This window comes from Phyllobates terribilis, unplaced genomic scaffold (assembly GCF_046119375.1).
Source record: "Phyllobates terribilis strain yellow unplaced genomic scaffold, ASM4611937v1 Scaffold_4__5_contigs__length_816908805, whole genome shotgun sequence".
In the NCBI taxonomy this organism is placed as follows: Eukaryota; Metazoa; Chordata; class Amphibia; order Anura; family Dendrobatidae; genus Phyllobates; species Phyllobates terribilis.
Genome location: NW_027362764.1, coordinates 165,130,664 through 165,156,749, shown reverse-complemented (window position 1 = coordinate 165,156,749; position 26,086 = coordinate 165,130,664). Strand labels below are relative to the sequence as shown.

General features: G+C 45.0%; 1 protein-coding gene across 2 annotated transcripts in view; it reads right to left on the bottom strand.

Moving 5' to 3' along the window:
• The window catches only part of SNX10 (sorting nexin 10), a 48,641-nt gene that overhangs the window by 21,087 nt on the left and 1,468 nt on the right, over positions 1-26,086 (bottom strand). The window contains exon 1 of one of the 2 annotated variants that reach the window (XM_073676560.1): positions 12,578-12,687. The exons of the other annotated variant lie outside the window; for it this stretch is intronic. The gene's annotated coding sequence lies outside the window, so the exon portion shown is untranslated. Of the gene's footprint in view, positions 1-12,577; positions 12,688-26,086 lie in introns of those variants that run through there. 2 annotated transcript variants of the gene reach the window in all.

Sequence of the window (26,086 nt, the reverse complement as noted above, 5' to 3'; positions counted from 1 at the left end):
GAAGAAATACAAAATGACTGTCAATCGACATCGATCTGGGGCACCATGCATAATCTCACCTTGTGGGGTATCCTTGATCATGAGGAAGGTGAGAGATCAGCCTAAAACTACACGGGGGAAACTTGTTACTGATCTCAAGGCAGCTGGGGCCACAGTCACCAAGAAAACCATTGGTAACACATTAAGCCTTAAAGGTTTAAAATCCTGCAGTGCCCGCAAGGTCCCTCTGCTCAAGAAGGCACATGTGCAGGCCCGTCTGAAGTTTGCCAATGAACACCTGGATGATTCTGTGAGTTATTGGGAGAAGGTGCTGTGGTCAGATGAGACAAAAATTTAGTTCTTTGGCATTAACTCAACTCGCCGTGTTTGGAGGAAGAAGAAGGATGAGTACAACCCTAAGAACATCGTCCCAACCGTGAAGCATGGTGGGGGAAACATACTTTGGCGGTGTTTGTCTGCAAAGGGGACATGACGACTGCACCGTACTGAAGGGAAAATGGATGTGGTCAAGTATCGTGAGATTTTGGCCAACAACCTCCTTCCCTCAGTAAGAGCATTAAAGATGGGTAGCGGCTGGGTCTTTCAGCAAGACAATGACCCAAAACATTCAGCCAAGGCAACAAAGAAGCACAGTAAGGTCATGGAGTGGCCTAGCCAGTCTCCAGACCTTAATCCCATAGAAAACTTATGGAGGGAGTGAAAGCTCCGAGTTACCAAGCGACAACCTCAAAATCTTAATGATTTAGAGATGATCTGCAAAGAGGAGTGGACCAAAATTCCTCCTGACATGTGGGCAACCCTCATCATCAACTACAAAAAACGTCTGACTGCTCTGCTTGGTAACAAGGGTTTTGCCACCAAGTATTAAGTGTTGTTGCCAAGGGGATCAAATACTTATTTCTCACTGCAAAAAAAATAAAAAATTTACCTAATTTATACAATGTGATTTTCTTGATTTTTTGGGGGGATATTCTATCTCTCAATGTTAAAATTAACCTACTCTTAAAATTATAGACTGTCCATGTCTTTGTCAGTGGGCAAACTTACAAAAACAGCAAGGGATCAAATACTTATTTCCCCCACTGTGTATACATACATACATACATATACACCCAACTCCCTGTAGGCTTTGACTGTGGGCCACGTGGGCAGTGATATCACAGTACAAAGATAACTGAACTAGTGATGTCATATCTCGCAGGGAAAAAAAAAGGCCAATTTAGGAAACATTCATAAACGAAAACAGTGACAGCTACCAATCAGTTTTCATTTTATAAAGGGTCACCAAGTTTTTGCTGCCTAATCTGTAGCGACAGAGACCTTGATTAAAGCGATGTGTCACTTACTGGGCTGTTTAGTGTATCTTAAAAAAAATGTTTATTAGTGTGAGATGGTCACTAAACAACTAGTAAACCTGCTGCCAGGTAGTCCAACCACGCCCCCATCACTGATTGGCAGCTTTGAGTACACTGTGCATAGGCAGAAAGCTGCCAATCAGTGGTGTGGGCGGGGTTATACAGAGATCAGCTACGCCTACAGTATTCTGCTCTCAGATACGGTAGCAAAAGCCTGGTGACAGATTAATTTCAAAAGAACAAGAAATAAACGTTATACTGTGACGCATTGCTATAGGCAAAGACAGTTTAATCTGCACCATTCTTTTATGACGGAGACAGACGGCCGTATAAATCGGAGCGAGATCGGAACACATTGCACAGACTGGCCGGCAACTCTCCCGACCCGAGTGTGACAGCTGCTTAACCCTAGAACGCATACCTGGGGCCTCGCAGGCCCGCCCTGTTAATTGTTTTCTATTTTCTGCAAGATTTCTTTAGTTAGAATTTTGAAACACCAAGGTTACTTACCGGTAGCTGGTTTTTCCTGAGCCCATGACAGCACACCTTGAGAGAGAGGATCCGCCCCTCCAAGGACAGGAAACCATCTGAAATAAAAGGGCGGCACCTCTCCCTCGCTTCAGTTTTTTACAGACCATTGAGAGGACCTCCCTAAACAGGTTAGGCACATAACCAACACCACAATATACATATACACACCACCCCAAACAGTGCACACCGGGGTGTGAGAAACATAGAAAAAATAAGGGGGGGAAACTACAGGTGCTGTCATGGGCTCAGGAAAAACCGGCTACCGGTAAGTAACCTTGGTGTTTTCCCCTCCCCCATGACAGCACACCTTGAGAGAATTTTGGAGAATTTATGAGCACCCTAGGGAGGGACCACCGCCTGAAGTACCCTTCTCCCAAAGGTGAGATCAGAAGAGGACAGATCCAACCGATAGTGCTTAAAGAAGGTGGATGGTGTAGACCAAGTAGCAGCCCTACATATCTGCTCGATCGAGACGTCTGCTCTCTCTGCCCAGGAGGTTGCAACGGCTCTGGTGGAATGAGCCTTCACATTGTCCGGGGCTGGAACCCCTGTGGACGTATAGGCTAAGCAAATGGCCTCCCTGAGCCACCTAGAGATGGTACCCTTGGACACCCCGTGACCTTTCCTACACCCTTGAAAGGCCAGGAACAGAGAACAGTCTTTCCTCCACAGACTAGTCATGTGAATGTACTGTAGCAGGGACCTCTTAACATCTAGGCTATGGAACCTGACTTCCCCTGGGTTCTTGGGATTGCTGCAGAACGAGGGTAGCACAATCTCCTGACTACGGTGAAATCTAGATACCACCTTGGGAAGGTACGCTGGATCTGGCCGCAAGGTGACCCTATCCTCAAAGATTTGTGTGTAAGGAGGATTAACCGAGAGGGCCTGCAGATCACCCACCCTACGGGCTGACGTTAAGGCCACTAGGAGGATGGTCTTAAGGGTGTGAATTTTTGGAGAAACCTTGTGTAGGGGTTCGAATGGCTCACTAGTAAGAGCATTCAAGACTAAATTCAGGTCCCAAGGAGGAACACCCATGGACCTAACCGGTCCTGCTCTGGCATAGGACTTGATAAACCTCAAGATCCACCTATTCCCAGCCAGATTACAATTGTAGAGTGCTCCCAAAGCTGAAACTTGAACCTTAAGGGTCCCTGTAGCTAGACCCAGGTCCCGCCCCTTTTGCAGAAATTCCAGGATCCCCCTGATCGGAGGTTTGCTCGATAGCGGGATATCTATAAACTCTAGGAATTTACCCCAAACTCTGCTATAAATCTTGGTTGTAATTGGTTTTCTACTCCCCAATAAAGTAGAAGCTAAGCCTGGTGAAAACCCCTTGCTACTCAATAGCGACCTCTCAAATTCCATGCCGAAAGATGGAACCCCCTGGCCTGGGCATGGAATACTGGTCCCTGCATGAGAAGGTCCGGCCTCTCTGGTAGAATCCATGGATCTGACACCGACATTAGTCGAAGCAGAGAGAACCAAGGCCTCTTGGGCCAAAAAGGGTCTATCAAAATCACCCTGGCGCCTTCCTCCCGGATCTTCCTCACCACTACTGGAATCATCACTAATGGCGGAAAGGCATAGGCCTTCCTGAACCCCCAAGGAATCTGGAGGGCATCTACGGCATGGGGATTTTCTGCTGGATTTAGGGAGCAAAATCTCTGCACCTTTCTGTTTGCCCTTGTGGCGAACAGGTCTATGTCTGGCTGCCCCCATAACTGGACAATCTGATGGAAGACCTCCGGGTTCAACCCCCACTCCCCCTGTCTTAGGGTATGGCGGCTTAGAAAATCTGCTTTCACGTTTTCTACCCCCTTTATGTGAAGGGCGCTGAGGGATAGGAGGTTTCGCTCTGCTAGACCAAGGATCCTGCCTGCCACCACCATCAGAGGGCGTTACCTTGTCCCTCCCTGGTGATTCACATAGGCTACTGCTGTCCGGTTGTCAGACCTGACCTGGACATGGTGATTTTGGATGTGAGGGAGGAAGCCCCTGAGGGATCTTTCTACTGCCCAAAGCTCCTTTAAGTTTGAGGATGCTCCCCTCTCGTGGTAAGCCCAGTGACCCTGTATTGAGAGTTCTGCCAGATGACCCCCCCCCATCCGGAACTGCTTGCATCGGTCGTAATTACCTGATCTACTGGTCTGGACCATTGAACGCCTGCGGTCAGATTTCCCCTGACTGTCCACCACGAAAGGGAATCTACTACTTCTGGGGAGAGAGAGAGCCTGCCTTCTAAATGCCCGTTGCAGGACCTCTGTGCTGACAGGACCTCCCACTGAAGCCGCCTCATATGCCCCTGGGCCCACATAACTGCTGGGAGACAGGCCGCCATAGAACCCAGGAGGGACATTGCCTCTCTCAAGAGACATCTCCGGAGCTTGAATGGCCTCCAAGACTAATGCAATCAACCTGCAGATTTTGTCCTCTGGGAGGAAGCAGGTTTGGCGACGAGAGTCTAGGATTAGACCCAGAAAGGTCTGAGTCCTGGAGGGGGTTAGTCTTGATTTTTGGAAATTTACTAACCACCCCAGCTGATGCAACACTTCTGTGACCACTAGGAGCTGCCTGGAGCAGTGGGCTTCTGTTTTCCCTATTATCAAGAAGTCGTCTAAATATGGCACGATCACTACATTCTTGATCCGTAGGAAGGCTGTCACTTCTGCTATTAGTTTCGTAAATATTCTCGGGGCAATGGAGAGGCCAAAGGGTAGGGCAGCAAACTGAAAATGCCTCAGCTTCCCCTGAATAAACAGGGCTACTCTCAGATACTTCTGATACTCCGGATGGATTGGGACGTGATAATATGCGTCCTTCAAGTCTATTACAGCCATAAAGCAGTTGCGATGTAAGAGCTTCACTGCCGAGCTTACTGACTCCATCTTGAAAGTCTGGTTTTCTACTACTTGGTTCAGACTCCTGAGGTTGATGATGGTCCTTAAGGACCCGTTTGTTTTTTTTATCATGAATAGTGGGGAATAGAACCCCCTCCCTCTCTGTGTTGCTGGTACTTCGAGACGGACCTGCTTTCCTACTAACTCTAACACTTCTGCTTCCAGGGCTAATTGTTCTTCCTGGACCTTTCGTAGGGGGGTAACCACAAAGGTCCGCCAGGGGGTCTGGCTGAACCGGATCTTCAGGCCCCCACTGATAATTTTCAGAATCCAGGGGTTTGTGTTAGAACCTTGCTGTTAGGTTTTTTTTCCTTTGCTGGTCACATGACCTTGTTGGCCTATTTAATCCTGCTCCGCCCTTCTGGCTTTGCTGGACTTCATTGTATATCTACTTTCTAGCTAGCCTGTGCTCTGTATCTAGCTCTGTTAGTTTGCTTGGTCTACGGACCTCTATGTTCTATCTATTTTGTTTGTTCGTCTGTCTGCTACTATTTCTGTTAGGAGGTGTCCCATATTCCTCCCAGTCCTTAGTACTTGTAGGGATTCCCTCCCCACATCTATAGGTCTCCGTACAGACTAGATTAGGACTTTAGCAGGTCTGATCGCAGGATCAGGTTCCCTGTTACATCGTAGGGATTCAGCTGAGTCCTATAGTAGGGACAGATCTCCTCTCTTTCCTTAGCTTTGGTAGCAGAACATAACAGTTTGTTGTTATCGCGTCCCAAGCTGGAAAAAAGTGGGAAAGCCTTCCACCCACTTCCAGCCTGGCGTCATTGGGAGGATCTCTTCGAACTCGAGGATGGTCCTCCAAACATGTAGCCCGATTCTTTTTTGGACTTGGCTTCCCATCTCTTTTTGTCTCCCGGAGGACGACCCCGGTTAAATTTTCTCCTCCGAAAACTAAATCTTCTTGGTACCCCCGAAAATCCCGGGAACCCTTTGCTTTTATCGCCTGCTTTTTCTAACAGGTCTTCTAACTTTTGGCCAAACAGGAGTCTACCGTCACACGGGAGGGAGCACAGTTTCTGTTTTGAAGGTAGGTCGCCTGGGCAACCTTTGAGCCACAAGGCCCGCCTGGCTGCGTTGGATAGTCCCGCTGCCCCAGCTGACAGTCTGACCGAGTCAGCTGAAGAGTCGGCCAGGAAGGCCGATGCTGTTTGTATTAGAGGTAGCTCTGCAAGTATTGCCTGTCTGGAGACCTTTTTATCTTTAAGTTGGTCTTCCAGCTGTTGGAGCCACACCATCAAGGACCTCGCCACACAGGTGCTAGCCACCGCTGGTTTTAGGCCACCTGCCGCCGCCTCCCACGTGTGGCGCAGGAAGGAGTCAGCTCTTTTATTCAGTGCATCCTTTAGGACGCCAGAGTCCTCCAAGGGCAGGGAAGATCTTTTCGATGACCTTGCCACAGTCCCGTCCACCTTGGGGATCTTATTCCAAGGTTCCGCATCCTTCTCTTCGAAGGGATACCTTCTTTTGGAGAAGGAGGGTAAAGCCCCTGATCTCTCAGGTCTCCTCCACTCCCGGTCAATGAGGCCCTGAATTTTACTGTTAACCGGAAATGAGCGTCTCTTCTTCTCTCCCAAGCCCGCAAACATGATGTTCTCCTGGGATTTAGATGCTCTCTCTTCCTCCAGACCCATGGTTGATCTTACTGCCCTAACCAGTCTGTCTGTATTCTCAATGGGGAAGCAGGGTCTACCGCCCCCCGATGAGGAAGAGGACGATGAATCCCACTGCTCCTCGGACTGGGAGGAATCAGAGACGGAGGAAACCTCTCTACGGGGTCTTTTCTTCCCTCTAAAGGAACCCTTTCAGGGACCCCTGAACTTCTGCATGTACTATGGACTTTAAATTTGCAGCAAAATCTCGGGAATTCTCAGCTATGGTTTTGGTCACACAGCCCTGGCAAAGTGGTTTCTGCCACTCTACTGAGAGAGAAGCTTGGCAAAGGGCACATATTCTATGCTTTTGCTTGGCACTACTCTTCTTAGGCTCCTAAAAAAAGGAAGCACATAAGAGACTTCCCGTTACTAACCAGTGACATTCACGAAGCTCACTCACCCCCGGAGGTCACAAACGCGTACCGGATTCGGAGGCTGTTGCGGAACCGATGATTCCATTCTGGATGGTCCCGAGGCACACGAAGCTTTACTCCTGCGGCTGCCACTACGATTACTCGAGCGGCTGTCTGTATACGATGCATCCCTCTGCTTTTTCTGTTGCTGAGGTGGGGGGGGTAAGCTGCTGCTCCTGGCTATCTGGATCAGCCATGTCTCAGAAGCGCACCACGCTTCCAGGATAGCTTCCCCCCCCCCTTAAATGTAGGGCCATCCAGCCTCCTCCGGTCTGTGGGCCCTCCCCCTTCCTCAGGCCGGAGCTCCGTTGAAAAAAAAACGGCCTGGGACGCTCCGATGGGCACCGCCATCTTGGATCGGGGCCGCCTCCTGACGTCACCCAGTGCGCCGCTCCCAGCGTGCCCTGCGCCGTGACGTCAGGCGCGTCACACCCGGAAGCGTTCTACACTGCAGGGGGAGGACGGCGCCGCGGTCTCTGGGAGGACAGAGCCCGCCTCACCGCGTGCGCCTCGCTCGGCGCAGAGACCCCAGGGGAAGCTGCGGACGGCGCTTCTGGGATACTGAACCCGGTGCACAGGCCAGTGCCCGCTCTTCCACACCGGGACAGCCCCAGGTAAGTCTTCTTTCTTCCAGACAGGTTCCCCATCAAGGACAGGAAACCAACTGAAGCGAGGGAGAGGTGCCGCCCTTTTATTTCAGACGGTTTCCTGTCCTTGGAGGGGCGGATCCTCTCTCTCAAGGTGTGCTGTCATGGGGGAGGGGAAAACTCTAGGTATTCCTCAGGTATATAGTTGTTTGTCATTTCCAGTTGGTCATTTATTTATTATTTGCACACGGGCCTAAAAGGCCCCAGGTATGTGAAAGTGTAGATTTTTATGGTCATGCGTTCTAGGGTTAAAAATACATGAAACGGTCACGCTCGGGTCAGGAGAGCCGCCGGCCAGTCCATGCACTGTGTTCCGATTCATACAGCTGTCTGACTCAGACCTTAAAACGAGAAGTTATGTCCTAGAGAAGTGCAAAAATATTCAAACCACCCTGGTTTGCAATTTAGTTTGGACCTCCGTGGCAGCTCGACTCGGGCAGTATTTCTTTCTGAGCTGGCAATCTCCTACCCGGTATCCTGAGCACCTCTGTGGCCTATTAGACCAGAGGCACAATAATGCACTTCATGACAAAGGCATGGGCAACATAAGCAGAAGCGCCCAGGATCCGGGAAGCGGACACTGCCCTGGGCCAGCTGCTACGGACGACAGATCTGGAAACTGGACTAGGAAATCTTTTTACTCATCTCTATTAGGCCACATTCACACTCTCAGTATTTGTAAGCCAAAACCAGGAGTGGGTGATAAATACAGAAGTGGTGACGTGTTTCTATTATACTTTTCCTCTGATTGCAAGTGAAAATCAAGAGTGGAACAAATACTGACCAAATACTAAACATGTGAATGTGGCCTTAGGCTGGGTTCAGATGAACAAATGAAAATGTGTCCAATTTTCAACTGTATACCATCCATGAATCTTTTTTTTTTTTTTTTTTTTTTTTTTTAAATACATCAACACTTTAACCTGATCAAATATAGTTTCCTATGTTAATAATGGCAATGTGCCCCTAAAAATCAATCGGATCTGATATGGATGATCAGTATGGGATTAGATTTCATTTCCATACCCATATACTTGTATAGGCGAGTCTCATCAGAAATACCGGAGAATGCTGACATTTTTTCACAGGTATACTGAGTCCATGTATCAGATCTGTTCACATCTGGCAGCCACAATTTGCAACAGTGTTAACAAGAAAAATACCGAGTCCCTTTAAATTTACAAAAAATGGTTCCAGAACCCAAACTGGACCCTCCTATAACTCCTGGAGCCAATCTGACCTTATTTGGCCTGGCATGGCGACTTTTCATACATAGACAGAAAAAACAACCTCCAAAAATGTAGCAGCCCCCAGTCCATGTACACTAGCATGGGCTGCCCTGGGATTTATCCAGCTCTGCTCTAAGCAGATACAACTCATTGCTCAGTAAGAATTGAGCATTTCTGGCTTCAATTCTTTCCATATTGGTTTCTAACTTTTTATCGTTCATCTAGTCCAGTAGATCTGAAGGTTTACGTTTGGTAGTTTTATCACCCCTTGGACATAGGACAAGTGACATTTGCATTGAAAGCATGGTCCTGGGAGGGGGAGGTTTGGAGAAAACACCATGACACTTCTAAGAAGTGTCACAGCCAGAAAAATAAGCTTATTGATTTTCTAAGAAAGAAAACAGATGTTCACAGTTCCCAGTTTCACTTTCAATTAATAAAGAGCAGTATTCATACCACGTTTTATAGCCTTAAAAGAGGATCTACGGGATTTATACATTTATGGCCATATGTATTATTTCCCGTAACTATTACTGAAATAGCACAAGCCTCTGTAGCAATAGTATTACCGGAGCAGATACACACAACCCTATAAAAGACTGCATTATATTGTCTCTGTAACTAAAGCCTCATACATAAGAACGTTCTTGGCAAAATGCTCATTCAGCTGAAAGATATCTCCTGCCCTTCCAAACAACAAATCCACTGCGCTTAGTCAAGAGGGTAAGATGTATTCAACAGGAAAGACGAGCCGCTGGCAAGCACTTCCCCCTGCGGTGGGAAAATCCCAACATGTTCAGTCCCTATCACTATAAATCAATCTTTTAGGAACCTATAGACATTAGTTGATGAAAATGATCAGCTAAAACGATCACTCTGACCGATCACAGTAGTGTCTGAATGAAATGAAGTTGGCAGTGTTTAATTTTTTAGCTTATAATTGGACAAAGGGTCGTTAGTAGTGTTGAGAGAGTATGTTCTGTCCGAGTATGCTCGGGCCGAGCTCCGAGTATTTACAGCTGCTCGGTGATATGGTTGAATCACGCTGTGTACATGATTTGCGACTGTTTGACTGTTTTATTACATGTGAAGAATGTCTAACAGTCGCAAATCATGTACACGGCGTGATTCAACCATATCACCGAGCAGCTATAAATACTCGGAGCTCGGCCCGAGCATACTCGGCGAAAGGGTTAATAGAACATACTCGCTCAACACTAGTCGTTAGTTGACAGAACATTCCTACTGTCAATGCTTGTCCTTCAGCGTTATTGTAGGTGTATAGCCAGGAGTAACAACTGTAATGGCCAATAAGGATGAAAATGTACATGGCCATGTTGTGATCGATCATCTTAAGGTGCTTTCACATTGCGCTGCTCTTCACATTTGTGGGTCCAATCGGGGCTTGCGTCCAAAGCCCCCTGCAAAATAGGATTCGGACATATCGGGCTACAAACTATAACTGTGTCGGCAGAGCGAATGTACGCTCTGCCATGCATCATTTTCGGCCGTATACGTCTACTGGATGCGGACACTCAGACGCAGTCTGATTTTCAAGGACAGGCAGAATGGAGAGACTTTTTTTCCTTTTTCGACCTCCGAAAGAAGAGTCTGATCAGCATAATCTGACTGTCTTGGAAAGAGAGAAAAACAGTCATGTGCACCTACACTAATTGTGAATACTGGGAAGATGCAGGAGCTGCTGAGTCTTAGCAGTCCCAGAGGAGCTCAACAATGCAGTTAGGACAAGGTGTTCTCACTGTAACTGGTGCTATGACGATAGCCATAGTTACAGGGAAAATCAGCATGAAAAAAAAAAAAAGATATATATTTTAATGTTAACACGTCCTCCAAAAGGAATTTTATGACCGTATGGAGGTACGATGGGGAGAAATTTATCAAGTTAGATGCACCAGAATTGTGGCTCAATTTGCGCAACAAAACAAAACTGTCTTTCATGGCCTACACTATAGTTATTGCGTGTTTTAGACACTTTCTGCGTCTTAGAAAAACCAAAAACAAGCAAAATACCCAAATAACTGGAAGTAAATGGGTAAATCGTGCAAAAATAATGATAAATAATAAAGGGGATTTAGTTAACATAATTTTGATCAAAATAATGTAAAAGTCATCCCACCACGTCACGGTAACCCTTATGGGACAGTCCTAACTCTAATATTAAAACCTTACCATTTGTCAAGTGACATACATATGGACAAGGGCAGAGAGACTGAACCCGTAGTAGAGACATAGACCTGAGAGGCAGAATGAACCTTTCAGCTCATACAAAGGGCGGCCACACCCTTAAATGCACTAAAGCACACTAAACTGCAAGGGTGTGTGACCGCATTGAAAAGGAGTGTGTCTTACTTACAAGGTGTAAAGTCTTATTCCCCACACTCGCAAGTTTCTGATATCGTGAGAGGTTCTTCAGCTAATTAGGACATATGATTTTTGGTCCTGCTGCCTATGCTCGGTTCGAGTACCTGCAGCACGTGGAGGTCTGTGCAGGTTCTGCTCAGATCCATCTGTTGCACTGTTCTCTTAGCTATATAAAAGCTTTGCTTGATCACATAGGCCTCATTCACACGTCCGTATTTAAACATGTACTTGAAGAAATGGTACCAGTGTCATTATTGTGCATCCGTGTGTCCGCTTTCACCATTAGTGCTTTTCACGGATGGAGAAATAAATAAATTAGAAAGCTTCTCCTGTACTTTGCAATGTTAAAACACGGACAGCACACTAATGCCATCTGTGTGCTGTAAGTATTGGCGCTTTTCATCCGTGCTGCCGGAAAACAACAGACATGCATCCATGCGCTTTGCAAAAAATATGGACAAATGGTCAGCACAAGGACATCTGAATGAGGCCTAAGGAAGCAGGCAGCAGACTATTAGATGCACAAACCTTTTTTGCAAGTTTATTTTCTTGCTTAAAAATGCATCCTATAGTTAGAAAACTACAGTTTAGTGGCACTTTGAAATATTAAAAAAAATTACAACGTAAATGCGAAAAATGTGCTTTTCTTTACAATTTTGTTCCAACATCACAAAAAAATAGAAAGCAACAAAATAAAAGTTAGGCCACATGTATCATGAAAAAAAGATTAAATAAATTATCTGCATAACTAAACTGGAGTAAAAACTAAAGGGCTTTCAAACCTGCATGTACGGGAAAAATAAAACAAAAAATGTGCCTGGTTATAAACAAGGAATATGGTCCAGCCTTGAATGGGTTACGACAAAGCATTAAAGGAGTTGTCCGGCCTTAGGATACAAGTATACTGCCACTATGACTGCAGACTAGTGAATTCTCACATTGCGGGTATGGCGCGCAATAAGGATTCTCCGATGGCGGCACCGAAAGCGGCAGGTGCATGAAGAAGTATGCAATTCGCATACATACGGTCATGTGCTGACTAGACGTGCACGGCCTTGCTCAAGTCAAGTGTACTGAGCGAGGCTGGGTACAGTCTAGTGAGAATGTGGCCGGCAGTACGCAAATCGCTTACTTGCAGTCACTTGACCACCCAACTCCCGGCACCAGAGAATCCTCGGCGCTCAGTGTGCGTCACACAGACTAACTGCAGACTAGAAGTCCAAAGCCAGACAACCCCATTAAACTTATTGAATTAAACAGCCCGTATGCTTTGCTTACACTGTACATAAAACAGAAAAGCAAAACTGGTCGTGCCACATAGTTCCTGACATTCCTGCTGCCGCGCTGGTACAATCATGGTCCTAATGACCCCCATAGATGATCAGCCTTCATTAAGCCAATTCTTGTATAAAGCACAACAAGTCTTTATAACATAAGAGGTGTAATGATTACATACCCCAATCTGGAAGATGAGTCTGTAATAATTCTGACAGGCAGCTGCTTCACTTCATTTATTGAATATCAAACTATTACAAACTTTCACTTCCTTATGCACACGAAAATACAAGAACTACATTTCTTTAAATGCCGAAATCCCCATGGGCGTAACAGACAAAAAAAAAGTAAATCAAGAAATAACACTACAGATGAAGGGAAATTCCGGACCAATCTGCAAGATTGCCAACATATACATGTCTATATAAACCTCTGTATGGACACAATACTTATTATAACGTCTGAACATGTCAAATTAAATGCCTATATGACGAGGTGTTGAAATCAGGAAAAATTGGCAAGTATTCGGACTTTGACGAGACCTCTGGGGTAGAGCATCTCAAAAAATGATGGGTCATGTGGGACTTCCCCAATATACAGCAGTTAGGTGTTATCAAGAGTGGTCCATGAGTGCACAAAGTGTGTGTGCTTGATGTGAACAGTCATTTTGTGCGGGCAGACTCTATTTAACAGTGGTACTAGACACGTCGAGGATTTATAAAAAACAGGGTCTCCGCTTTGGGCAATCCTGAGTTCTGAAAAAAAACAGGTTACAGGAATCAGGTGTGAACTTTGGGGAAAACCTGCCAGAAAGTGTTAAACTTTTCTGCAGTGCCAGGTCATACGTTTTCCCCAAGTTGTCCAAGTAAAGAAAACTGGTAAACTAGCGGCTCACTGATGAGTGGGGAGTGAAGGCTAGCTTGCCTGGTCCAATCTTACAGAAGAGCTACAGCACAATTATTGGCCGTCATAGAAAGCCATCAGAACACAATGCGGCTTATGGGGCTACGGAAACAAGGGGCAGTCCGACTGCTCGTACAGACTCTGTCCACCACTGAAAGTGACTACAATGAACACAGGCATCAGATCAAGCTATAGAGAAATAATACTAGTTGGCTTGATCTGGCAAATCAGATTTTTGGGGTTTTTATACAATGTGTATGGTTGGGAATGCACGTCAGTACCTGAGGAAGGGATAGCCTAGTAATGTGCCATGAGAAGTAATTAAAGCCAGTGGCTTTGGTAATGTTCTCCTGTGCAATCTTTGGCCTAACATTTATGTGGATAGACCCTTGACAGATACCAACTTTTCCACGGATGTCCTGATTTCTAACTCACATGACTTGTCTTGGTGCCAAGTAGCACAGGACATCTTCAGAAGTCTTGTCAAGTCTGAGTTTTGAGGGGTCAGAGCTGTTTAGGTGGTACAAGGTGACCTCCACAATACTAGTAGGTAGTTTTATTCTTAAGGCTGATTGGAGTACATTTAGAAATGAACAGCAGTGAACTAAAATCTCAAGGTGCCTTCCATCAAGGGTACGTGACCATGATCAGGAAATGCTGCATGTTATGCAGCATCAAACCCGCAGCGTCCAGATGTTACAGCATAGTGGATGGGATTTCTAGAAGTCCCATGTCCACTATGTGTCTCTGTGTACCTGTGGATTATCCGCGGACCCTGACATGCAGAGCGTCTTTCAGGACCGCAGCATGTCATTTCTCTTGCGGGTCCACATGTGGACTTTCCCCTATAGACTTGCATCAATGAGGAAAGTCTGCATGTGGAAAAAAAAATTGCGGCCGCTCATTTGCATAACGAGGGCAGAAGTGGTCCGGCTATTTGGCAGCGGCTTTTGATTGTGGGCACATACCCCAAGAGTCCAAAAGTTTGATTGAGTTTTACTATTCGACAATATTTGGCAATAGTCACCATTTCAGCACGTATCCAAAAAGCACAAAAGGAGTCATAAATGTAATAATATTCCTCAGTTTTATTGTACACGATTAAAATAGCCAGTAACACTTCATGAATCAGACATGTCAGACATAAAAAGGTAGCAGATATATAAGCACCAACTACATATGGGACACTAGTATCAATCTCAACAAATTAGCCATAAAATCATCAGAGTCCAACATCTAAACTGTAGGAATGGCCAATCCTAGACAAAATGTGCTGCACTCACCGTCCACTCCCCTGTCCCTATTACACCAACGCATGTTGTGCTTTTCTCCCCACCCTTTCTCTTGCTTCTTCAGGGAACCCCTGTACATTTTGGGTAAGGTTAGCCATTTCCGATTATATGTTTGACTATAAAATGAGGTATTGAGACCAGAGTCCCATATGTAGTTGGTGCTCGTATATCTGCTACCTTTTACAGCTGACATGTCGTCTGACTCGTGATGACTAAGAGGCCATTTTAATTGTGTACAATAAATACGAGGAATATTTTTCAGTGACTTTATGACTCCCTAGTGCTTTTTGAATATGAAGTTATGGAGTTTCTAGTTGAAATTTTTTCATAAAGAAGTTGAGGCATTTAATGCCCATTATATGCCTGGCTCTTGATTTGAATATGTAGAGAGCGAGTCACATTTTTCTTCCATTACAGCACATGCACAGGTTGTCACCCAGATGAGCACTCCTATGAAACACGGTTAAAAGGAGTGTCAGCACAAAATGACTGTTCAAGCCAAGCATAGGCGCTAGTTGGACTCTTGGCGCAGCTGAGCAGTTCAGTGCTCCTTTCAATCTACTTTTTTTCCCCATCTATCTCCGCCCTCCTTTTTCTTGATTAACAGCTCTGACTTTATAGAAACCAGAGAAAAGCGGAGATACATGGGAAACAAGTAGATGGGAAGGTGCGTTGAATTCCTCAGCCATGCCTAGGGTGCCCCGAGTGACTGTACGTGGTCTGAACAGTCATTTTGGGCAGACAGATTTCCTTTAATGGTTGCACTAACTGAGGAGGACACAGGATTTATATTAAAAGGGTTCTCAGCTTTGGACAATCCCTACTTGTTAAAGGGACTGTCAGCACAGAATGACTGTTCAAACCAAGTAGAGGCGCTCGGTGCTTCACAGCAGGGCCAATCATTAAAATACACCTTCCACCTGCTTGGTTTCCATCTATCTTCACACTTCTCTGGCTCTATGAAGCCAGAACTGTCAAACATGAGGGTGGAGACTCAGGAAAACAAGCAGGTCGGGAGGTGTATTTAAATAATTGTCCCACCATGAAGCACTGAGCGGCAGGACTTGGTTTGAACAGTCATTAAGGGCTGACAGTCCCTTTAAAGGTTCTTTGACAAAAAGCAGATCACAAGAACCTGCTGTAAACTGTGGGGTAACCTGCCCGAAACTGTTGAACATTCTTGCTGTGCCAAGTTATATGGTAAGGCGTTTTCTAAAGTGGACAACTTGTTTAAAGACAAAGGCCCCAATTCATCAAGAATGAAGACAAGTAGGTCTTGATGAGGGGTTGGGATGGGGAGCATGGAGCCCCATTAAGGCTATGTGCCCACGATGCAGAACTGAAGCAGAAAATTTCCGCAGCGTTTCTGTATGTCCTTGGCAGTAAAAAAGCTTGCGGTTTTTACACGCTTTTAAGCAGTGTTCTTACATGGGGATTTGACTTGCGTTTTTCAAATGCATTGAGTAGTCGAATCCGCATGCGGAAACGCATAAATAATGGCCATGCTGCGGATTTTTCCGCACAGAAAATCCGCTGCGGATTTTCATTGGGGACAATGGGGCACATATTACCAAGCGTTTTTAAAGCGTTTCCGCCGCGGAAATTCCGCATCAAAAATGCTTGAAAAACGCATAGTGGGCACGCAGACTTATTAGGAGGCACAAGCTATTAAATCAGGTGAGGCACAAAGTGGCATGCACCGTGCCACAAATCTTACTCCATTCAGTGACTAGAGTAAAATTTGTGGTGTAAAAAAAGCCACCACTCGCTGTAAGTTTGAAGAGTGGGGAGTAAGAGGTCGCCAGATCCCAGCTCCATTTACTTTGTCATTGCCGGGTGAAAATGACATGAAAAGGGCAAAAGTTGCAATATTTTTGTACAGCTTCGTGTTGCATATAAGCTTTTACACCAGTTTTCTGGCATCAAAATCTTACTGAATCAGAGCCAAAAAGTGTCTAGAATACTATAAAAGTTTATACAAGACCCCGTGCCGATCAATGACTACATTAGCTTAGCTTATTCATCAGCATGGACCAAGAAGGAATAACTCATCTGACAAACCGTGGAGCATTTTCCTGTACCACTGGCCTAGATCACTTCTTGGCTATGGTGAAGTTGCGTGTTTAGCAGGAATCTGAACTTTTATAGAAATCCTTCTATAGCAAAGCACAATGCTTCATAAAGAAGTAACCTACAGAGATCAAAGGACTGCAGTGACATCCATGTCATACACAGACCACAAACACACAATGCAGCTGTTCAGGCACTGCCATGTAAGTGTTATGTTACTTTTGGTGCAATCTATATTAACCCCTTCACAGCACAGGCAGTTTTCGCCTTCCTTACTGTCAAGATTTCTCAAATTTGTCAAGTGTCACTATAGGTGGCAACAACTCTGGAATTCATCTATGTATCCGGACGTTGTTTTTTTTCATGACATTGTACTTTACGAAGGTGGTGAATTTATTTCAATATGTTTTGCATTAATTTATGAAGAAAAAAAAATCTGAAATTTTAAGAACATTTGGAAAAATTAGTAATTTTTCAACCTTAGACAAACAATATTTCCTAAATGTCTATTTTACACTGTCATCATTTTTCATATGTCCCTTTTTTATTAGGATGTTAGAAGGCTTAAAAGGGGTTGTCCAGTCTAAAATGAAAAGTCTGCAGTCACTTTGCGTTACTGCAGACTTCTTAAATCCTCCTTACCATTTACTGAGCCACTGAGGTGTCGGAATAGCAGGAACCCCCAAAAGGGACCACATTTTTGGAAATTTCACCTATCTGGGAATTCATCTACAGGCGTTGTGACTATTTTTACCGAACAGGCGCTTTTCAGAAATAAGCAAGATGTGAACACTGCAGATATGCCATTTCAGTGCCCACCTTGCGCTCCTGGAGACAAGCACCCCATGAATTGTTAAGTTGGTTTTAACCGCCACAACAATGCTGCGTATTGTTAGGATCTGCAACATGAACTAAGGAAAGATAGGGGAAAGCTGTCCCTACAGTAAGACTAAGCTGAATCCCTACGATGTAGCGGGCTGCCTGTTCTTAGCGAACAGGCCCGCCTTTGTCCTCGGCTAGTCTGAACGAAGACCTATAGCATTAAGGGAGGGGTCCCTAAAAGAACTAAGGACTGGGGCAAAAATGGGACACCTTCTAAACAGAGAAGTTGTTGCAGAACACAAAAAGACAAACTGACAAAAAGTACTAGAGGTCCCAGAAGGACCAAGCGAACAGACAGAGAAAGGCAACTAAGCACCAGGCTAGAGAAACAGTCAAACACTGAAGTCCAGCACAGCCAGGAGGGCAGAGCTGGAATATAAAAGGAAGATGGTCACGTGACCGCAAAACACAAGATGGAAAAAACAAACAGGAGGGTTCTAACAGTGCCCCCTCTTTTATGATGATCCTCCGGATCCTCCAGGCCTATGCAGAAACCTCCTGTGGAAACCTTTAACAAGCCTAGGAGCAGAGACATTATCCGTCCTTACCCAGGAGTTGTCTTCGGGACCGAAACCCTTCCAGGAGACAAGATACTGTAATCTCCCTCTATGCCATCTAGAATTAAGGATAAGAGAAATTTCATATTCGCCGTCTTCCACCACAGGAGGAACTGTGACAGTGGCATCCCTATCAGATATGTCAGCCTTTTTCAACAAGGAAACATGAAACACAGGATTAATCTTCCAGGAAGTAGGGACATCCAACCTAACAGCAGACGGGTTAACAACCTGAAGAACTTTAAATGGACCTACAAACTTAGGACCCAGTTTTTTTTAGAGGGAATCCTCAACCGCAGGTTCTTCGAGGACAACCAAACCATGTCACCCACAGTAAACAAAACCTCCTTACGTTTCCTGTCAAAATACTTCTTGGACTTCTTGTTAGCCTCTTGAAGGTTGCAACAAACATTAGGCCAAACTCTCTCCAAATCACTGGAAAAATTCTCCTCCTCCGGCACCGCCGACCCCAATTTGGAGAATGAACCAAGAGATGGATGTCTCCCAGTACAACAAAAAAAGGAGAACACCCAGCAGAGGAGGATGTATGATTGATAAGAGCAAATTCTGCGAGAGGCAGAAACTCAGACCACACCTCTTGATTGTCCGCCACAAAACAACGCAAAAACTGTTCAACATCCTGGTTCTTTCAGTCTGTCCATTAGACTCAGGATGATAACCAGACGAAAATGACAAATGGACTCCCAACCTGTCACAAAAAGAACGCCAAAAGCGAGCCACAAACTGAGGTCCTCTATCAAAAACAATATCAGTGGGAACGCCATGGAGCTTGACTATCTCCTTAAACGCCTTAGCGAGTGTTTTGGCGCAGGGCAACTTAATGAATGGAACCAAATGACATCTTACTAAAACAGTCCACGACCACCCAGATGACAGTAAAACCCTCGGACACAGGAATATCAGTAATAAAATCCATTGTGAGATGCGTCCAAGGCGCACTAGGAACCTCCAGAGGGCAAAGCAACCCCGCAGCAGGAGTATGTGAAGCCTTTGACCTAGCATACACCGTACACTGACGCACCCACTTGATGACTTCCTTCTGCCATCCAGGCCACCAAAAACTGCGACTGATAAGTCTCTTAGTTTCCGAAATTCCTGGATGACCTGCCAACCGAGACTCATGACACTCCACAAACAAATCTCTCCTAAAGGCTCTAGGCACGAACAACCTCCCATGGGGAGTGTTAGATGGAGCATCATCTTGAGCATTCAGAATCCCATTCTCCAAAACGGAGTCCAATGCCGCCACCACAACTCCTTTCTGTAAAATGCTCTCCTCCTCCTCGGCACCGACCGTAGGAGAGAAGTTGCGAGACAAAGCATCGGCTTTAACATTCTTAGTACCAGGGATATAGGTAACAGAAAAATGAAACCGAGAAAAAAAAAAAAAGTGCCCACCTAGCTTGACGGACATTCAAGCGCTTGCCAGCATCCAGATAGATCATAAGAATTTGATCTGTGAAAACCTGAATAGGAAATCTAGTGCCCTCCAAAAAATGACGCCAATGTTCAAACGCGAGTTTGATAGCCAGCAACCCCGATTTCGAAGATCATTCAGGTCGGTTTCCGAAAATTTTTTCGAAAAGAAGGCACAAGGATGTACTCCACCCTTGTTCTCCTGAGACAAAACTGCTCCGACCCCCACCGATGAAGCATCGACCTCGACCAAAAAAGGCTTGGTCTCACCAGGCTGCATAAGGATAGGGGCAGAACTGAACCTCTCTGAGATACTCAAACGCTTCAATGGCCTCAGTAGTCCACTAGGCTGTATCCGCACCTTTCCTGGTGAGATCGGTTAGAAGTTTAACAATTACAGGAAGATTCTTCAGGAATTTCTTGTAATAACTGGCAAAACCCAAAAATCTCTGTATAGATTTCAAACCAATAGGCCTAGGCCATTCCTGCACAGCCTGAACCTTCACTGGGTCCATCTCAAAGCCCTCACTGGAGATAATGTAGCCCAAAAAACAAATTTTCTTCACAGCGAACTCACATTTCTCCAGCTTAGCAAAGAGTGAATTATCACTTAATAACTGCAAAACTTCACGTACACTCTACCAATGGGACTCAAGATCTGGTGAATAAATCAAAATGTCATCCAAATACACAACCACATTCTTACCAATCAAAGGTCTCAGAATGTCATTAATAAGGTTCTGAAAAATGCAGCTGCATTGGTAAGACCAAAAGGCATTACCAGATTCTCAAAATGACCTACCGGAGTTTTAAAAGCAGTTTTCCATTCATCACCCTCCTTCACTCGTAACAAATTGTATGCCCCCCGGAGATCAATTTTAGAGAACCACTTGGCCCCCACTAACTGGTTAAACAAGTCAGGTATTAACTGTATGGGTAGGAACTACGTACGGTAATCTTATTAATTTCACGAAAATCCAGACATGGACGTAAACCCCCGTCCTTTTTTTTAACAAAGAAAAATCCAATTGCCACAGGCGACTTAGAAGGTCTAATGTGACCAGCAGCCAGGCTAGTCTGTATGTACTCCTCCAAGGCCTTTCTTTCAGGGATAGTCAGATTAAACAAGCGACTCTTGGGAAGAGTAGCTCCCGGAACAAACTCAATGGCGCAATCATAATCCCTATGAGGAGGTAAAACTTGCGACTCCTCCGAAAAAACCCTCCAAAAATCTTGAATAGGTACTGGTAATTCCCCTTTTTCCACAGCCACAATGTGACCATTACAACATTTATCATAGCACTTTGGACTGCAAGACTTAATCACATTAGTAGACCAGTCCAGCAAAGGATTGTGCAGTTTTAACCAAGGCAATCCTAGAACAACCGGAGAGGGTAAATTATCTAAAACAACCAAGTCCAAAATTTCTTGGTGAACTCCATTGATAGTGAGGGAAAATGCAGCAGTCTTGTGAGTAATACATTTCAAGGGAGTGTTATCAATTGCAATCACAGAAATAGGTGATGACAAAGGTTTGGATTTCAATTTAAGGTTTTCCAAAAACCCTTTATCAATCACATTAAGTGTTGAACCACAATCCACAAATACCTGAAATTCAATCAAATCTCCCTGCAAAGTAGTACTCCCAGAAAGAAATACTCCTGCGGAGCGTAAACAAGCTATACGGGCGTAACTGACCTTTTTTTTTTTTTCCTTTACTTAAATGACGCTCAGAATACGTAATCATATGGTCAGCTTTACCACAATAAAGACAATCCCTCGGTGAACCTCCGGTCTCTTTCCTGAGAGTGGAGAGACATTGCCCCAACCTCCATCAGTTCTCCGCCATCTGAGCAGATTTTCTGGGAACTAGGAACTGACATTACAGGAGTCTACCTCATTGCATGGCATCCTGCAGAGTCTCATGTGCAGGGAATGCAATAAGCAGATCCTTAACCCTTTCACTCAGACCAGCAAGAAAAACATTTCAGCGCAGGATCATTCCATTTAACTTCTGAGGCCCATCTCCTGAAGTGTGAGCAATAATTTTCAACATCACCTGACCCCTGATTCAAACGCCTGAGTTCTGCCTCCGCAGATGAGATTCGATCAGGATCGTCATATAATAGCCCCATAGCAGACCTTAAACACGGATCATTAGGTTGGAAAGAAAAGGGCCCACCCCTGTGGTTCATTGCGCAAAAGTGACATAATAGAACCAATGCGCTGTGATTCATTCCCAGAGGACCTTGGACTCAAATGAAAATATTACAAACAAGCATTTTTAAAGGAAAAAAAATCTTGCTGTTTACCAAAAAAAACCATCAGGGAGTCCTACCTTGGGTTCGACAAAATGCGCTCCAGGACAGCTACTCATGTGTTGCTGAAGCTCGGCCACCTCCAGAGTCAATTCCTGCAGGCGTTGAGCCAAATCTTGGACGGAAACCATACTGATCCCCGAATTTCTTTCCTTTTAGTTTTTTGGGCTGGACTTACTGTTATGATCTGCAACATGAACTAAGGAAAGATAGGGGAAAGCTGTCCCTACAGTAAGACTAAGCTGAATCCCTAAGATCTAGCGGGCTACCTGTTCCGAGCGAACAGACCCGCCTTAGTCCTTGGCTAGTCTGAACGAAGACCTATAGCATTAAGGGAGGGGTCCCTAAAAGAACTAAGGACTGGGACAAAAATGGGACACCTCCTAAACAGAGAAGTTGTTGCAGAACACAAACTGACAAAAATGTACTAGAGGTCCCAGAAGGACCAAGCGAACTGACAGAGAAAGGCACCAAAGCACCAGGCTAGAGAAACAGTCAAAGACTGAAGTCCAGCACAGCCAGAAGGGCGGAGCTGGAATGTAAAGGCAGATGGTGATGTGACCGCAAAACACAAGACGGAAAAAACAAACAGGAGGGTTCTAACAGCGTATGCTGTCACCAAGTGCGGCTTTTACACGCTGTAACACTTAGAAGGGAGGAGGCCATTTGGCTTTGAAAGAGCATATTTTGTGGGATTATTTTTGGCAGCGATGTCGCTTTCTAGAGCCTTCAAGCTACAAATAATTTGGAAACCCCCCTATTTTTCCATTGAGAGATGTCCAGATCTGAGTGGGGACTTGTTTTTTGCGAGATGAATTGAAGTTTTTATTACAGCCATTTTGGGACACACAACATTTTTGATTGCTTTTAACGAGATATGTTCACTTTTATATAAAGTGCTGTACGCTGAGCACTTTTGTCCAGGTTTCCGCCGAAACCCCCAAATGGAACCACTTACCTTACTAAGGGAGCTGGACACACTTTGGGCTCCATATGGCCTCTATTTTGTCAGGGTACTCCTGTTTAGGTAAGCACACCCTGAATTCAAGCACACCTAAAAAGACGAACACTGCCAGTAGAGAGGCCATACAGAGTCCAAAATGACTCCATCTACCTCATTGTGAATGGCTCCATCTGAATCTCATTTTTCCGCAGGTTTAGACAGAAACCCAGACGCAACTGCTCAGTGTAGAACACAGGGTATATGTGAATCGAGCCGTATACTGATTTTTGGGAGGCAGAATAAACACAAACAGTGGTTCAGGAATTGTTTCTATTCCACCGGTCCGGTAACCAAGAGGTATAAAAAGGGTTGTCCCCTTTCAGAATATCTTGTTCCCTGGGTGCAGTTTGGGGACGCAAGGCAAATCTGTAAGCCTTTCCTCCCTTGTAAAATAATGACATCTATGTTCACCTCCAGTGCCTGTGCCATTCTAAAGGCGTCGGCACTAGCTCTCCCAGGGATTGCATGACATTATGTCGCACAATACCCGCAGCCAATCAGTGCTGGCTTCACTCTCCCCCTCTTCGGACGAACCATATACATTCGGAGTGAGACCAGAAGCTCTCACTGCCTCTGGATATATGCGATTTGTCCAAAGGCGGGGAGAGAGAAGCCAGTGCTATTCGCAGGGACACCCTGGATAGTCAATGCCAACACCGCTGGAACGGTGAGGTGAATATAAGTGTTATTATTTTACAATGAGAAACATACAAATTAAGAAGGGGTTGTAATGCACAACACCTTAAGGGGGGTGCTTAGTTTTATTTAAGTAAAGCTTAGTCATTTAAAATTCTATTAAAAGGGATTTACAGGACTATGATATTGATGGCAAGTCATCTATATCAGATCAGTGAGGGTCTGATACCACCACTGATAAGCTGTCATCAGCCCCAATGGCAGCTGGAAGCAAGCAGTTAACGGAGCCAAACATGACACCTTGATATATTGTAATTGAGAAAGGCCATTACACAGCAGCTCAGCTTCTATTCATGTAAATGGGAGCAGAAATGCAGAACCTGAGAAGGCTACATGAAAAATGTGTAATTGCTGTGGTTCTGACCACTGGGACTCCCACAGGCCCAGAGAACAGTGTCCAGAAGTCTCCTGCTTAAACTGGTGCTGTGCTGCTCCATTGACTTCTATGAACAACATAACTGTTCTGTTAATATTAGAGATGTGAATAATGGAGCGTAATGGTGGCACCATAGATCTAGTCGCACTGAGGACTTTGGGGATCCCCGTTCTCAGGAACAGTATAGGTCCCAGGGACAGTAACCCTCAGCAGTTATACATTTATCACCTATCCCGTGGATAGATGTTAAAAGTATTTAAAGGGAAAACAGCTTTAAGAAACTGTTCCTCAAAAAGACACTCTGGATAACAGTTTCCATACTGGCAAATGCGGCTTATTATAGAAATGATTTTGTATGGATGCACTCGTTATTTTCCAGTTGTACAATTATCATCTATTTCCTATGATCGTACTGGGGATTTTTCCAGTTTAAAACTTTTTTTTGGTGCATTAACCAAATTTTTAAGGCACATTTAATCATAGGCCACGTGACAGCAAGAAAACCACCAATATTCAGAAAGGCTCCATTCCTAGCAGAGATTTGGTGTGAACAGCGCTTCTAAGTAGGCATTGTTTGAGGCAGCTACATAGCTGTTACGTACACCCTTGTGGGTGAGCAGTGTGTGAGGGCACATCTCTGCTTGTGCATCCATTTTTAATTATATATGCATGTTGTCTATTTAATAAAATGGTACTTTTTATCTATTTTTGGCTAGTTACTCCGTTTTTGTGCAGGATATGTGTGTGAATATTTTAAAGTTGGATTTTTTTTTTTTTTCAAGGCCAAATCACATATCACCCAGATGTCGCAGAGCTTGTGACTTGCATTAAAGTCTATGGCAAGGAACGGCGGACTGCGGTATCCGGCATGCTTATCTGTGTTGACCACTCTGCCGTTTTCGTGCATAGCCTATGGATGTGATATAAATATATTTTTTAGGGACATTCCCTTTAAGGGCAGTAAACTGTATTACATTAACCATTGAGAGTACTGCTGTTTCTTTCCTATATTGTCAGCTTATCAGTTCATATGGGGAAGTCACCAAGTACTAATGTGAGCAAACAGACATCAGCGGCGGCCATAATGCCGGGCTACCTCATTACCTAGGTGCTAATGGATGTGTACATGAGAATGTGCAGAGCTGTCAGTTCTCTTCCCAGTATAAAGCAGAAGTGGCGTCACAGATTCTCAGAATTACTAAGTGAATTGTATAAATAGCAATCCACGAATACAGCATTATAAACCCGCTGAAAACCCTGTCATGATGCAAGCTTGTGTTTGTAGAGCCAGGCTGTCACTGACTCCCATGGTTTGGCCCATACTAGTATTAGGAATTTACACTAATGTTTTCATAAACCGTTAAGAAAAAAAATAAAGCAGACACATTACAGGTCCTCTTCAGACAAGGTGAGGTTAATGTCTGACCACGGACACATGAGCTGACAGTCGGCGCGGCCGCTGGTAATCCTCTTAGGCAATGTGTGGGGTTTAATGTTGTGAAATGAAAACTGGAGCTGGATCGGGCTCAAGATATTTTTTTCACAATCGCTGGTTTTCCATATTGGCTTCCTGGTCAAAATGAATAGGGCGGGTGGGGGGGTTCTGATTGGAAGACCACCCCTATGTATGATGTAAGGATATTGGCAGGACCGACTGTGTATGGGGGTCTCCCAACTACCAGGCAGTTTGTATTTAAATACTGAGATTCAGGAGAGAGAGGGGTTTGGTCAAAAGCCATTCATATGACAGCAATCTAACTGCATGGGCATTTGAGAGGGTTTTTGGGACCTCCAGTGATGACGAGATCTGGGATTTACAGCACAGTCTTGCACACGCTCTGCCTCAGCGCCATTCATTGTCTACGGGACTGCTGTGCTCAGATACTTCAGGCAGTACCAGCATGCGCACCTCTGCTCCATTCAAGACACGGTAGCAGAGCCCTTCAGGATCACTGGATGTCCCAACGGTCAGAAAGTAGTCTCTTATCCTTTGGAATGGAGGATATTTTTTTTTGTGGGAGAGGGGTGAATGCTGTTGTCACTCACTTATATTTATGCTGTACAATCTTCCATTATGCTCAATCATCTGCCAGGTGCCGATGGGTTGCCTTGGTAGGCGGTGGTCTGCTAAAGGCCCCCAATGACAGCCATGTTGG